The following is a 14,048-nucleotide window of genomic DNA, read 5'->3' as shown; positions in this document are numbered from 1 at the left end:
GCCTACTTAAAGTCTAAAAGTAAACGTTTTAAATAGCCCACGACTAGGTTCCCAACTTAAGGGTCTGGCCCCTCCAACGGGTCACAAGATAACCCTGGGGGGACATAATATGATTGGTGACATAGAAAGTTCTGTTTCACAAATGCATTTAATTAAAAACACTTTTACAGGCGCCCGCATAGCTCAGTTGGTAGAGCAGGCGCCCATATACAAAAGTTTACTCCTCAATGCAGAGGGCCGTGGTTCAACTCTAACCTGCAGCCCTTTGCTGCATGTCATTTCCCCCTCTCTCCCCTTTCATTTCTTTACCTGTCCCGTCAATAAAGGCCTAAAAATGCCCCAAAAATAACCTTTAAAACACTTTTATGTAACGTAATGTTTACTTTTATATTGGATACTTTGACCTCTCTCGGGTCTCAAACAAGTATTGTGATGAAACCATTTGAGAAGTTTAGAGGGGAATTGTCTCTTTGGTGGAACTGCTAACAACTCAGAGACATCTGAAACACGACAAAGAGCCCCAACTAGACATTGCTTTTTTTTTGTAAGGGACCCAAGAAGGTTGGCAACCTTTGAAAAAAATGCATTGTACTTTTTAAGTTTTTATTATAAAAAAGTACAATATTTCCATCCTTCCATGACTGTGGCAGCCACCCTAACATGTACACTATTTCACCAATGGAGGTCAGTAGAGATCTGATCAGAGCTCTTTAGTCGCTGTGGCTTTATTGTGAAGGAGTGATGGTGATTCCTCCCTCCTGTCTTCCCCTCTGTGTCAGAGGAAATGCTGCCTACTGCTGCTGTGATGGAGAGCAGCTGCAGGAGGCGACACAGTCCCGGTTTAATGGGGAGCAAAGCTCAGCAGGGTGGATCCACACAGACACTTGTCCATGCACGTACACTGCCTGTATTTACGGATCAGTCTTAAATTGTCCTTTGGATGTTTCTTTTTAACGCTTGTGTTGACTTCGGGTCACATTGACCCGTTTTTAATTTTTGTTTTATAGCAGAAAAAAATGGGACGTAGAAATAAGCGCTGAAAATGTGTAATATTTTACAATTTAAAACGTTGGAAAAAGCAAAAACAAACTGTAAAAAAAAGGCATCACAAATGTCAGAAAAAAAAGTGGTTTTTTTTTCAAGGTTGAAGGGAAGACAACACAAGGGTTAAGCATAACATTAAAGAATGATTCACATTCAGGACAATGCAGGCGCTGGCTCAGCACTAAAACAAAGCGAGACAAAGTGTGAAGCTGGGTAGAGAGCGTTTTTTTTTTTAATCACACATTCTGTCAAGAATCAACATGCACTGGCACGTCCCACCGTGTTGAACTCTCCATCAGAGTCCCACTGCTGGAAGAGGCTGAATGTGTGCCATTTCCCCGGCCAGTCCCCAGACAGCTTCAGTCGAGTCCTGATAAATAGAGATTTTAATTCCTCTGGACAGGGCCTGTGACTGTCAGGATAGCCTGGAGCGGGCAGGGGAGGCTGTGTCCGGGTAAAGACAGGCAGCTCTCACCAGTGGCATCACAATGAGGTGGTGAAGTTCAGCTCTAGGACAAGATGCTGATGTTCTCCTTTCTGAACCCAAATCCTAGTTAGACTCTAGTTTTTTGTTCTCTTTCCTAGATGCTCCTACACTCACTGTAGCCTCAAGGCCAGAGTTATGATGTTTACTTGAAAATAAAATCCACACTTTTTGATAAGAGTTTACCAGAGCGAGAGACACGCGCGGGCAGGGATGTTGCGGCGTTGCATTAGTCATGCAGTAAAAAAGGAGCAGGGTGTGTGGAGGAAGAGGAGCGGACCTCTTGAGATGAGTAAGCACAGCCCTACACTCAATTTACGGCTTGATTTATGAGTTCATTTCCTGTGCGAAGTTCTCAGCGGGGGTGAGGTGGTATATCTTTCCCACTATAGGTAGCAGTAGCTCCACTTCCCAATCCCCCATGAGACCCACTCTCACCACTCTGGGTCTTAGTGGGACTATAAATAATGGCCACAGTAAGAAGTACACATTGAACACAGAGAGGAGAGGATGCCGAAGCATCTTTATTCATGAAGGAGGTTCTTATCCTCCCCTGCAGTGGACGAGATGGATTCAGACCCCTCTGCATACTGAAATGCTGTGTACAGATATCCTTACTGCGTTTCTGCTCTCAACATAAGCATCTGGAGATATTTTGATTATCAAAAAGGTGAAAAGAAACCTTTGATACAGTTGTTTTCTGTCCGTGTGCGTGTGTGCTCATGCAATTTATAAATCAGGGAGGGATGCATTCAAATATAGTGACTCTTTCAACAGTTAAAGGAGATGCAGCTCGCGAGGAGGGGTGCAGAGTGAAACACCACAACGACACAGGAACAACCACAACTTTCTCGATGATGCTTAAAGATTCTGTGTGGAGAAAAACTATGGAAGATTTAAAATGGCTAAATTCTAAAAAAATCTAACCAAACGTTGAAGTGACATACACATTGTGACATTTATTTCCATGTATGCATTTACTGTGTCCCAACTAAATGAAAAACATGGTAAAAGGACAATTATTTAGCCTGTTGTCGTTAATAACTAAATTAATCGTTTATTATTGCATTATGCATTGTTCATGCCACATTCAAATCAAATCACAACACAGAAAACAAAGTGAAGAGCTGTATTGTGTTCTGGTCTAAATGCAAAGCATTGTCACTCATTGTCATGAAAGGCGCAAGGAAGCCTTTTCTTCTTTTTAAATGAAAATGCATTGTCAATGCCAAAAGGAAAAACAATCAACTGTCCAATCACAGCCTTGGGGCAGAGCTTAACATCCCCATGGATGTTTTATAAGAACGGGATACTGGACTCCAAGATGGCGCCCATTCACTTGAGTGAAAATTGCTTGCCAAGCCCATAATCCATACGGAAAAACTGGCAGCAAGGCAGCATAGCTGTGTCATATCCAGCTCTATCCATCCATCCATGGGTTTCATACATGTAGAGGAGAACAAGCTAATGCTAATAGATGTCTGCAAGGTACGTTTGTAGATAGCTAGAATTGCCCAAAGGGCTGAATATAAGAGGGATGAATTCCACAGAACACGTTACTACTTGTAAAAGGGGGGGAAATGACAAATGGAATATTTATTTATGCATATTTATATAAAGAATTATATTTGTATCTGTTTTTTATGACTGTTTTGTGTATGTTTGTGTATCTGCACCTTGACCACCCAAATTAGTTTGTGTTTTGCATATAATTGGCCTTTAATTTCAGTATGACAGAGTAAATGCATAACAAAAAAGGAAATACAAATGTGTATTGTATTTCGCTTTATTTAAAATCTTCCATAATGTCAAAGTCGGACAGGCTTGTGGTTGTTAACGCTGGCAGATGTGGGTGCATGGCAGCGCCGGCCTGCTCCCTTTAACACGACGAGAATCCAGACAAATGGATGTGTCAGCGAGAGCGCTCGCCGCTGCCCGACCAACTTGAAGCCGAGCGGCAATCTAGCCTACAACTGCCCACTGGTTTTCATCTCAGACACTTTGTTGTCTATTTTCAACGAGGCAGCCGCATGGGTCACGAGTGGTGAATCAGCCTTGTGGGAAGGAGAGATGAAAGAGTGCTGCGGTGGGGGAGGGGGGAAAGAGAGAAGCATCCCACCGTTTGCTTTCATTGTCCCCTATGAAAGGTGCTCAGGTCAGAAGAAGTACCAGCACATAAGAAGTATATATATAGCAGACAAATGAGGTTTGCACTGATTTTTTCTCGTCCTCCCACTGAGCTACGAAGTCCGAGCTCCATAGGGGAAATCAGCCACAGCAGAACCACGGAAACCCAGGTACTGGAGATTGAATATGTGGAGAGAGTAATGGATGATGAATGTGCTCACAGGTATAAAACTTAACTCAGACTTTAGTGTAAGACAGTACCAAACCCTGCACATTTCCTCAAGGAGCATCCGATGGATTATGGTTTGTAAATGTTAAGGCGTCAAACGTCTTCACGTGGCAGCCATTTTGAACACATAAGGCTGGGGTATGCTTGAAATGAACTGGTTCCTTCAAAGTGTCGTGAAAACACAAAAGAGCTTTTTAGAACAGTCGTACATAAAGGCAGGGTGAAAGCTTGCGGTAGAAAAGGGCGAGACACGGCAGCTGTTCAAATGTTATAGGAACATGCGCACTTTCGGAGTCTCTCCTCAAGGCATTGGAGTTTGTTGTGGTCAAGGGCAAAACTCTGTGTTCAACATTTGGGGGGTTGAAATCTCCACTTTTGAACGTCAAACACTTCATTTTCTGCATTTTGGTAAATTCTTGTGCGACAATTTGTGCCTTTTCTGCATCCATTCATGGTGCAAATGTCTTTATTTATGTAAAGGAAATTATAATAGGTTTTTGGGGTGGGTTGCAGTGGTCAGTTTTGATTATTGGGGGGGGGTTCTAACCCCCCCCCTGTAAATTACACCTATGGTAGTAGTTATTTATAACCATAAAAAGTTATAGAAGTAGTTGTGAAGAATGAAAAATGAGAGCCAACTATCCTGCCGTTGGGTTGCAACAGATTCTCACTCCCATCTCGTAACAGATTGCATACATACACAGCAATTCTCATAATCCGTTTCCTATCTTTAACATATAAGCATCGATGCAATTCATCTTTTATGTCACCTGTTTGAGAATAAAATTAATAAAAAGATTTTGACAAAGCTTTAAGATATCTGTCTATGAGCTTGTTCTGCCATAATTCCAATACAAAGAAGGCGTATGGAACTGTACTGATAAGCAACATTCAAAACATTCTTAATCAAGATCTTTTTCCAGAATCACTATAGCTCAAAGAGAGCGACAGTTATCTTCTCTCCTCTTTCCTGCTCTCTCCCTCGTTTGTTCAAACTGTCAAAAGTAACATTAAGTCTCTAATAGGGCTACCCAAAGGACTGCAACGACTTCCACTTACGGTCCTAACTTAATTTGGGTGCTAGACTACATTCATAAAGCACAAGTTGTGTCTGCTTGGAAGGTTGGTATTAACATCATAGTCTATATTGTGTTTTGATTGTTTTATTGTTTGTGTTGTTTTAATTGCTGAATTCTAGGTGCACTTCCCCACCTTGTGTTCATATTTGCCTTTATGTAAATGATAATAAAAAACAACGCTGAAAGCGGTTATTAACAGGAAACCAACAAGGAAGAAACTAATTTCTGTCTCACACCTAATCAGGTGCAGCTCCATGAAGTTAAATAGCACATTTTTATGATTAGCATTTAAAAGAGGCATACTTTCCACCCCATTACTCTCCTGATTTCTTACCTAAGGGATCTAATTATATTTTACTCTAACTATTTAGTTACAGGACAATTAGCACACTGCTGCTTTTAGATATACCTGCACTACAGGGAGTAGTGTTTTTAATGGGTTATACTGACTGTGATGTTAATACCAACCTTCCAAGCAGACACAACTTGTGCTTTATGAATGTAGTCTAGCACCCAAATTAAGTTAGGACCACAAGTGGAAGTCGTTGCAGTCCTTTGGGTAGCCCTATTAGAGACTTAATGTTACTTTTGACAGTTTGAACAAACGAGGGAGAGAGCAGGAAAGAGGAGAGAAGATAACTGTCGCTCTCTTTGAGCTATGGCAGCCATCCAGTACGGGCCTTCTTTGTATTCGGAAAGCACCTCGTTTTTGTGTCAGCGCGGGACAAGAGAAGCACTTAACGTGACATTTAGAAATGCTCAGAGATTCTCTCTGGAGGCCAGAGGGAGGGAGAAAAGAACCAATGATGTTATCTCAGACATGTGTTTTAAATGCCAGGAGGGGTGCTTTGCCAGAGAGCTTTGGCCACAAAGATGAGAGAATAACCCCGGCCTTTTGGACTTGTACCTCTTGCGCCGGTTCTGGGGCTCACGTTAAGCTTTGTCTGAAATGGTTTCATCTCCTATCTATCAGATACAATCTTTTAAGGCTTACAGAACAATCTTCTTAGATTGTACATTAGGGCTGCTGTTATCCTTAGAAAAAATCCACACATGCACGTTGCATTTTAAATTGTCGGCTACAGGATAGGACACAGCTTTATGAGTGGGCGACACAAGCTTTCTGGGATTCTGAATCTTAACCAGATGGTTGTAATACACATCTTGACTGTGGAATACAGCCATGTTTTAAGACTCTCACTCCCCTGAATAATGTACAAAATCCCTTTGCCATTAATACCAGACTAAATATCTCTTATTGATGTGGATTTATCCTGACGGGACCTCCACAACAAGGCAGCATGAATATTTAACAGGTAAAGAAAGGTCAGTCTTTGCGTATAGATGCTGAGATTGAACTAATCAATCATTTGTGTGTGAAATGGGTTCAATTAAAGCAAAACCTCTATGTATGTTGCCACTGGATGCAGAGATTTTTCTTTACAGAGACACTGAATTTTCCAACAAATCCATGTAATGAGTGTCTGAATGTTTTGCAATTCAAATGTGCACCATTCATCCATCTTACAAATGTATCCGTCTTCACGCAGTCTATGTAAGCATTTGTACTTGTGCACAAAATGCCGTAGCGTTTGATACAAGGTCTAGCGACTCTGCCATAGCCTCCAATAAATCAGGGAGTTAGATGTATGAAGATAGAGCTGCATAGTGATGAAGCCGCTGCACGGGAGCGGAGTTTTGGGGAACAAGGTTAGCTATTCATCACAAGACATCCTAGCATTCGATCCGGAGAACTTCCCACAGACTCGTTTTTCCATTTGTCGACGATATGTGGACTCGTCGTTCCTGTAGGCCTCAGCTCTTTTATGCTTCATCACTGCCAAGACACTTAGCTGGAACAGTTTTCTTGGAAGTGGCGCTTAGTGTAGGAGGAGAGCACAGCAGAAGCATCACAATATGAATACTGTCACTGATGACGGCTGGGTAATGTGGGTAGCTGAATTGGTTTTACTGGTAAGAGCTGGCGAGAAAGAGGTCTGATTCTGTCTGATCTGCGATAACACCACTTCTCCACAATATTCTTTTGTTGCTCTCATTATATTTGACCATTTCTCATCATCATGTGCTGCTGCAATTTGCCAAATGCTCCCTTGCAGACCCGTTTTTCTCACTCTGCCACATGCTTATATTCTGTGTGTATTTACTCAAGAAGGAATAATCCATTTGTACATTTCTCGCTATCTGAGGGCCCCTTGAATATTTAAAGCTTTGATGTGTGGTTGTCTAATGCAGTTACCTAAGCAGCTTGCCATAACCGGCCTCCCAGAGATTCTCCCTGCACGCTTCTCCTCCATTTTCTGCAATGTGTCTGGATTGGGAAAATAAAGTATTCTTTTGAAGCCTCTCCTTGCTGCCACTTGGGAAGGTGTTTTCTGTAGATAATGACTTCTTTCAATTTACACCTATCTCAAAGATGCTGCAATTTTTTTTTTTTTTAATTCTTACTTGCTTAAGGCTTGAGTACCTGCAAATGTTGTGACATGAATTTAATCATGGCCCTTTGGTGTGAACACACAACAGATTTGGCCAGACATGAATTATTCCATTTCTATGGCTAATACAACAAGCTGCCAGGTAGCTGGCATGGAGGCAATTTGGAAAAATGGAAGCATAAACAAGGCTGAAGACTGGGACAGTTTCCAGTGTACGTGTGCCTGGAATGTGTGATGACTGAATTCATGCGGCATCCAGTCTTAAGCAATGTTGCTGTAAATTGGCAATAAAATAGTGAACTGTTGACTGCCAGAGTTATTGGGCATGTGGCCCAGACAGCCCCTGACTCAGCTCAATAGCATTGTTAACCTGGCACAGACACTCACCAGCTGGATGGACCATTAGCTGCTATAACCAGACTGAAGCTCACAACAATAACGTGACACGCTCGCGGCTGCGTGCACTGCATACTTTAAGTATAGAGGTCAAATATTAAGAGAAACTGGCATTTTAATGTTTTGTTGTAACACATGAGTGTTCAAAATATTAACAGTTTCACATGTTAAGGGAAAACAGCTTAATCCACCACACTAAAGCAACACTTAAGAAAACTGTGTCAATAGGGGGTTTTCATCCAGGGGTCAGGCCATATTTTGTATCGAAAGCCACATATCTATGTTAGATTTTCCATCTGAGAAACAAAGTTGTCTAACGAAACTGTTGCACTATTGAGTTGCATTATGGGAAATTAGGATCCACAGTTTTGGACCAATACTGGAGACTACCAGTCAGGATAATTGGGCGTCTGTTGCTTTGATTTTGACCATTGTTTTTTTTTTTATTTTTTATTTTTTTTATAAATCTGTGTCTTGTGAGTCCTCAAACTAAATAAAAGTGCAACACTAAATTTACCAGAGGGCCGCTTTAAGTTGGAGTATGATTCTCATCTTTGTGTGCTGTGTGTATGGATGTTTTGATAAACGAGGATTCTAATAAATGAAATGATCTATTCTTTGTAATTGTTATTACTTCGGACAACTGATTTTCAGGTGCTTTTCATGAAATGAATACGCAGTAAACATTACATTAATAAATGTATATCCTATTATAGTCTTCCACACTAATGAAATTACATCTTTTGAGGAGTCACAGCATAAAAAGATGTAAATGCATACATGCTTTTCTCACAGTGACTGTATGAAATTCAGGTGGTGAATTTTAGAATAAGAAATAGTGGCTCTAAAAAGTCCCTGTGTAATCAAACATGCACTTTTTTCCCCAACAGAAGGCATCGTGCTGCAGTCACAGATTGGGCTTTTTAAGATAAAAACGTGTTTGACACAATTAAGTTCAAAGAGAAAAACAGCATTCACAGACATCCTCAGAACACATTGACCTAATTAAACTTTTTGATAGTATTACACAACTGCTTTGGCAGATATAAGAGTTGTTGGGTAGGTACTGCACATGTTGACAAAGGTAGGAAGATAAAAACCAAGACAGCTTGGGTGACTGTCAAATATTCCATATATTTATTTAATTGTCTTTGCCTTGATCACAACTCGAGTTTCCATACACCTATAATCACATTTTAATCCAGGGGCTCACTTTGAACAATATTGTATCTCAGCATCAGAAATGTGTTTGATGTTTTCTCAGAATGAAGGAATGTTAAAAGATATTTACCAGCAGTTTTAGATGGTTCTTGCTATTCCTTTATAAATCGGAGTTTGTTCCCTTATTAATTCGCCACATTAAATCTAATGCAGTACATTTATTTTGTCCTTGGGACTTTCAGCATTAAGGCCTTGTCCTGACTCAGCCATGTAACATTTCTTTAATGAATGTGAGTAATGAATCTCTTTCATTTAAACATTACATTTTTATTTATTTTTTATTTTGTGCATCTTACTTTGCCCTGACATTTACTAATGTGTCAGGGACAGCAATTCAGACACTTTTTTGAGTTTGAAGAAGTCTTAAAAAAAAAAGCCAAAGCTTTTACTGTGAGGGTTTATGGGCCTTTAAGACAACGTGGTTTGAGCTGCACTCGCAGTGGAAAACTGTCGTAGCGCTGCTATTGGCAAGCTATTGGAAAGAAAAGGGTTTCAGAGGTACCGTTTATGCGTTTGATGGATTATTAGAACATTAGGACGCTGAAGTTGGGCCCCTGATTGGGAGGTTATGGGTAAAGGTTAGGAAAAGTCAATCTCGGAACCCAACGTCTCTGACGACGATTTACCTTCTGGGGGCAACGCCGATATTTTGGGGGTTCCAGGTAGATAGCTAGACAACAGATAACGACTATAAGGGCAAAAACTTCCTTTTCCGTGCGCCAGTCATTATTTACTGTCCAGATGACATTTTGACTTATCTCTGCGAAACCTTTATTCTATTTATAATTTAAAAAAAAGGTGATTTACTGCATTCAAACAATGATCTAGATAAAAAAACCATAATACTCAGACTTGACAAACCACATCGGACCAGGTGCTAGCCCATTCTGCTGCAACATAGAAACAGAATATTAAAATGTTCAGCTTTTTTGATGGTGCTCCCTATGTTGGAGCCCTGGGTACTAAGTTCCACTTTCCCTCTCGACACTACCACGCCCCTGATTGCAATTACTAATAATATTAGTAATCAGGCGGACTCTTACCTAAAGAAACTAAATGTACAATAGTCTTATCAGCGCAGTTTGTATAGAACGGTGCAATGGGAGTCAAACACTCAACCTGAGGTTTTACTGTCATTGCATCACAATTTGAAGAAAAGGTGTAAAATAGCTTTCTGTAATTTGACACAAGGAAAGATGCAACCTCAAAAGTAAAATATAAAAAAAAAAACAACAACATACGTACATGTGATACATGTGGTAAATTTGGCAGTGAAATTGCACAGCAGTGTCTAAATGAATCATTTTAGCCAGTGACCTTAATATTGTGGTACATGCTACAATCATGCTTGACGAGTGAAATTGCAGTAATTTTCCCCCCTGACATTCATTCAGGGGCTTGAATCAACATCTGCTGGAAGTGGCATGCAGGCCCTGTTTTGAGGAGATGAGAAACATCCATCAGTGCTGATGGTAAAGACAGAAAGGCTGATCAGGCCGCCGTTGGACACATCACCATCAACCGTGTCACCAAAGCTTCAATTACCTGTTGGAAAATGCTGATTGTACCACAGGCCTCCTCTCCAATGTCCTGGCGCCGTAGCGGAGAGTCGACCATTCTGGGTTATTCTTTGTCGAGCTGCCAGGGTGCACAGCATGGGCCAACAGCTCAACAGCTTCTATTTCCTTGTGGGACCAAGTGGAGAGAGTGTCCCTTTTGATTAAACGTTTTGGATGGAGCTGTGGTGGGAGCCGGGCACAGGTTGGCGTGGTGCCGTCGCTGCACTGCAGGTCTGTGGGCCTGCTGGTGGATCCCTGTGGTGGAGAGTTCCAACATCTTCAGTCACTCGCGCCACATGTAGCCGAGGCAAACGGCCAGAGTTGTCGGTTCACTGAAAGCAAAGATGGCATCTTATAATGTGATTTTACAATCTGAACATCCAATCCTGCAAATTAGGAAATACATTTGTACCTTCTATTGCAAAGCAAATGAGTACTGACTGCTAAGATGTTACGTTCTAATGTGCTCAATTATCAGATGAAGGTCAACAAAAGGTACACTGCTTCTTAATGAAGCTTTTTCTGAAATATTTGAGAGAATAGCTGGATAAACTTTTTAAACAGAGAGAATTTAAAAGTGACTATTAACAAAATGCGTTTAAGGATGTCAATGTCAGTTTTATTTTGTCCAATACTTCCATCGATATCGTTTTCTGACAGTTACCATAACTCCAGCCAAGTTTTAACAAACCTGTGGCAAAATGGCTGCGAGGACACCATCATTGACAGTAACATCTAGCCTAAATAAAATCCAATATGAACACTAATATAATTATTTCAGCCCAAAGGCTCTACACTGTACACTGTTTTTCATTGTAAAAAGTCTCCAAAATATGTTAGGCAGCAAAAGTCGCTAATATAAGCTAATTGAACAAAGATACTATAGTGAACATGTTTAAAATACCAGCTAAACATCAACAGGTTATTATTGCCACTGTGAGCATGTTAGAATGCAGAAGTTCAGCTCAAACAGCCTCACAGAGGCACTAGCACAGCTGTACACTCTTATGGCCTTTTCTTTACTACATATGTCACTACTGGATCTGCACATTTAGTTTGATAAGTGGCTGAACTTAAGAAAACCAAATGAATCTCTTCTTGTCTGATGTGTACAAACATTTTTAAAATTGTGTTTTAATGTCCAGATAGTTACGTTTTTGTTCGCTGGTTCCATCATCATCATCATCGTCATTCCAGCATCTGGTGCTGAGGTAACTGGGACCAATTTATAGCAACGATGCAGAAGATCTGACAGCCAAAATGTTACTATTTAATGTGCTAAATGATTAGATGAAGGTCAACAAAAAGATACACAGCTTCTCAGTGAAGTGCTTTTCTAAAATATTGCAAAGAAACATAGAACTCAAGTAAGTACTGGTAATTTAAAAAAAAAAGGACTTCAGATATGGCCAATTCAACCGTCCAAACCATTTGGAAATAGTTCAAGTTTTGTTGTAAAAGTACAATTGCACGTTCAAATGCAATTAAATGCATGTGCCCTGGCTCTCTCAGCCTATAAAACTATACATATATAAAAATAAATAAATACAAATACCCAGACAGTTTGCGGTTTCTGTCTGTTAATGCTGACATAGCACCACTATATGGCATTCTGACTTTTTCCCCCAGTATTTCCAGCGCCTGTAACAGTTAATGAAAGAACTGGGACCAATAAGCAGACTGCATGCTTATAATCAGCATCAGGTTGCCAGTTAGCACAACAAACAAACAAACAAACAAACCCGGAGGCAGGCAGTAAACCATCCGAGACAGAAGGTAGTTAGAACACATACAGGAAATTAGACATCAAACTGCAGCAACTCCTGACAAACATCAGCAGGCAATCTGCCCATTAAATACACAGGGACTAATGGGGTGATGAGCAGCAGTTAAGCGGTCAGGTGACGATCAGGTGATCAGTAACAGCAGCTAGTGGGCAGGTGAGGCATGACAGGAGTCTGACACCACAGGAGAGGGTTAGCACACGAAAAAACACGGTGGAGCAAGAGGCAGAGGAGGCAGGAGAGCAGGAGCAACTGTCGCCATGACAGCATGGCCATTTGCACGAGATGACAGCTTACAGAGCATATCTGCATGCTTGAGGCTTCATTTTCACATGTGCACAGCTGCCACCTGTAGACGTGATGATGATGATGATGTGAGCAGATAAGGCTACAGGTTTTATCACATTATGCATTTCACCCCTTGTAATACAAAAAAATAAAAATCAGAGATGAAGATGCTGTGTCTTTGCCTCTACTTTTGCATAACTTTTAGTATGGAGGAAAAAAAGTTTTTTTTCCCCTTAAAATTCCATTTACTTTCCTTAATAGTGTCTCGGGCTGCTCATTTGCTGTAAGTGCCCAGAAACTCTCAACTCACCAGAGGTCCCACTGCAGGAGACCAAAAATGAACTCTTTCAACGTATTAAAATCAATAATTCCAATAAATACAAAATACATAAAAGACAAAAACATATAAACAGAAAGAAATCCCAAACCAATCATAATTTCCAGCAAGCTTCAGTTCCATTATTTGGAGCCCTGTGCATTGCTGCAGCGGGCTGAATCAGCACTTCCAGGGGTTATTTCTCATAAGACTTGTGTAGTGAACGTCAGGGACCTCGTAAATATCCCAGCTGCACAGCCAGAACAACACAAGTCACGCTTCACTGCACAAAAAATGAATGCAGATTCTTTCCCATCAGGGATTCTGCTCAGATTTTAATCAGCGTGCCATTTGTAGAAAAGGTTTCTTTTGCAAAATGAGGACTGTATCATATCATATCATATCTGGAGGATGCCTTACATGTAAAGAGCATACTGACAAAGGATGTTATCATCACTGAGGCAAAATACCTCATGTCCAGCAGTTCACTTCTGCATGACCTTTAGAAAATAAGATATTTCTTGTACTGACACTTTCCATAACAGATTCCTTACATGCCCCCACTCCACAACCACCCTCCCTCAGGATGAGGGAAAATGAGTCCTGTTAGACACAAAGAGGAGTGAGCCACAGACTAAACTCCCATACAGATTAATTCAATGTCTATAAGCAAGAGGGCAAAGTGCAGAAAAAGGATTGAATAGAATAGATACCAAAGTGCATCCTCTTTAAATCCCTTGATGGAGGGCATTTACTGCAAAATAACAAAAGCTTTTGATCAACGTAGGCTTAACAGAAATGCATTACTTAGGGCTAAAATGTCTTTAGTTCTAGCCTGTAGTGTCCATATACTGTACTGCATCAAGTCTGTTGGCGGCCATAGGAAAACCTATGTAGGATGATGACGAGATGACACACACACACACACACAATTATTGACTTGACATGTTGGAATCTGTCCATGGTGCTGAAATGACTCGAACTTGCCTGAGGATTTAAATCCTTCCTGTTGTAAAATGTCTTTAGTTCTAGCCTGTAGTGTCCATATACCTTCCCCACCCACCCACC

This window comes from Sander vitreus, chromosome 24 (assembly GCF_031162955.1).
Source record: "Sander vitreus isolate 19-12246 chromosome 24, sanVit1, whole genome shotgun sequence".
Classification (NCBI taxonomy): Eukaryota; Metazoa; Chordata; class Actinopteri; order Perciformes; family Percidae; genus Sander; species Sander vitreus.
Note: the sequence above shows the minus strand (reverse complement) of the source record.